Here is a 2,500-nt window from a genome sequence, read left to right on the forward strand (position 1 = left end):
AACTCAAAAAATTTACCAAGAATAAAAACCTTTTTGAATGTAGATTAGGACACGTTTCAAACCTTTCTGCGGGATTAGTATCTTCTGTAAACGTTCCCACGAACCCATCAGACCTTTCCATCAGCAGTTAGAGGCGTCGCCAGTCTTTTTTATTCTCTGAAGAGTTTTTTGGTGAACTGCTGTCCTTTAAAAGATTTCAGATGTTCCTCGACGAATCCATCAATTTTTTTTATTTGTTTTTACGACTATTGTGAGAATTTATTGTGGTTTTAAAGGTTTTGAAGAAATCGATGTAAAAATGGAATCGAATATTAAAACATTTCAAGCCATGTTTGTGGTGGTGGTGTTTTTTTGTTGTTTTTTTCTCTGTGTGTAAATCCTGTAACTGTACCGCAGAAACATCCTGCTGTTGGCTGTTCAAAATATCTGCAGAACTTTTCCATGGCTTTATAAAAAATAAAATGAAATAAATAAAATAAAAAACTGTTCTTTTTTTTTTTCTTTGGAAGACTTTTTGGTTTGTTGTGTGCTTTTCTGTCTTTGCTTTAAATATTCTTCGGGTTTTTGTTACTTCAATCTTTGTAAGTTTCTAGCTGTTTTTTACCGAGTGTTTGGCTTTATTATTATTATTATTATTATTATTATTATTATTATTATTATTACCATCATTATTAATAATAATATTAATATGATCATTCTAATTCAATGAGATCAAATTCTGGCCCCAGCATTCATATTTGTAAACTGACCATCAGTCTGGTCAGTGTGTAAAACAACACAAGCCTCGCGATGATAAAAGGATTTTTACGTGCAGCTTCCTGTAAATTTGTTTCATTTATCTGTTTCTTTGCATCCAATTAAATAAAAATTATCCTCTTTGTGCTCCGGGGGTCAATCATGTGTGTGTTTGTCTCTTACAGAAAACCAAACCTCACAAGAAAATTGAAGAAATGTTTCTGAAATAAATAAAAAAATCTAAATAAATAAACAATTAAATTAAATTAAATTAAATACATCAATAAAAACAGGTTAAATTTAGGAGTAAAAATAACCCCAGAAATTTACAAATCCATCTAAAAGTTTTGGAATACAAATTTTCTTTTAAAAATTAATAAAAGAAATTCATTTTAAGTTTAAAATGATACATGATTTAATAAGTAAGTGTTTGTGTGTGTGTGCTTATAATTTTATATAATATATATACACACTGTATAATCATGAGGCTGGGAGTAAACTGTCTCTCTCAGTGTCAGTAAAAAAGAAACTGGAGTGTTTAATTCTATTCTAATTCATCATTATTCCAGAATAAAGAGCCGAGCCGAAGCAGGCTGTGGTTCAGACTGTAGCTTTTATCCTTCAGTACATTCAGAGGAAAGATGTTCAGGGTTTAGTGAGTTACAGAGGGATGCGTTACGTTAGAAAAATAAGCTTTCAGGAGAAAATAAAAATGAACAGAAGATGGAAGAAATCAGGAAGGATATCGTCACAGCTGATTGGTTTCCTGAAATGTTTCTGTTTGTTGAATAAATAAAACAAAATGTTCTTCACATTCATGCTCCACATCCACTAAAGGACAAGATGAAGAAACATTTACACACACCAGCATCACCGCATGACCGCAGTGTCAAGTGACCAGCGCCGGCGTGTTGGACTTGCGGGGATTAGTCCTTACGTAGGAGCGGAGAGAGAGAGAGAGCAGGACTCTGAGATACTGAGCTTCTCTGATCTGATGGCAGTAAACTGGACGTGGTTCATCATAGCCTTGTGCCAAGGTGCTGCTGACCACGTCTCCTGATGATGGGGCAGCACACGGGCTCGGGTCTGGACCAACACGCCCGTCACTGAGCAGGATATCCCATAATAAACACTACTACACAACAAACATGGCAGATCAGAAGCTCTAGCAGGACTGTGTGTGTGTGTGTGTGTTCAGGATCCTGATTGGTCAGAAGGTTATAACTTCATTTTTGTTGGATTTATAATAAGGCACTCACTTAGATACATCCTCGTTTCTATAGCAACAGCTCATTCAAAGATAGATTTGTGTGTGTGTGTGTGTGTGTGGAAGGAGTCTCCAGTGTCCAGTATCTCATAAAGTGCCTGGTGTTTTTAGGAGAATCAGAAACGATGAGATGAAACTTCAGCTCCTGCAGCCTGGGCTTTATTCTTCACTCTATTCTTAATTATTTATTGAGTTTTTGCTGAAAACCATAACAGACATCTCTGTCTTGACTCTGCTAATCTCTGTAAACTCTCATCATCTGTAAACATCGTATCTGAGAAGTCCGATCAGTTGGTCAGAGTCGGAATAAAGATTAGAACTAAAGAGGGAACATTCGGATGAATAAGAACTCGACCCTGTGAGTGTTTATTCCTCTATCCTTCATCTCTCCGCTGGATTAAATGTTCGGTTCGCGCGGAACGCTACGACATGCGCGGCTTTTCCCACTGCGCTGAAATCTCACTAGCTTTCTCTCCGTTTCTGAATTTTCCCAGGTGT

General features: G+C 36.3%; 1 protein-coding gene across 1 annotated transcript in view; it reads right to left on the bottom strand.

The window, feature by feature from the left end:
• Nucleotides 1-1,329: 1,329 nt before the first annotated feature.
• The window catches only part of ophn1 (oligophrenin 1), a 71,222-nt gene continuing 70,051 nt past the window's right edge, over nucleotides 1,330-2,500 (bottom strand). Inside the window, exon 24 of the mRNA XM_058382831.1 lies at nucleotides 1,330-2,500. This exon is cut by the window's right edge and continues 2,137 nt beyond it. The gene's annotated coding sequence lies outside the window, so the exon portion shown is untranslated.

Source organism: Hemibagrus wyckioides, linkage group LG28 (genome assembly GCF_019097595.1).
Source record: "Hemibagrus wyckioides isolate EC202008001 linkage group LG28, SWU_Hwy_1.0, whole genome shotgun sequence".
Lineage (NCBI taxonomy): Eukaryota > Metazoa > Chordata > Actinopteri > Siluriformes > Bagridae > Hemibagrus > Hemibagrus wyckioides.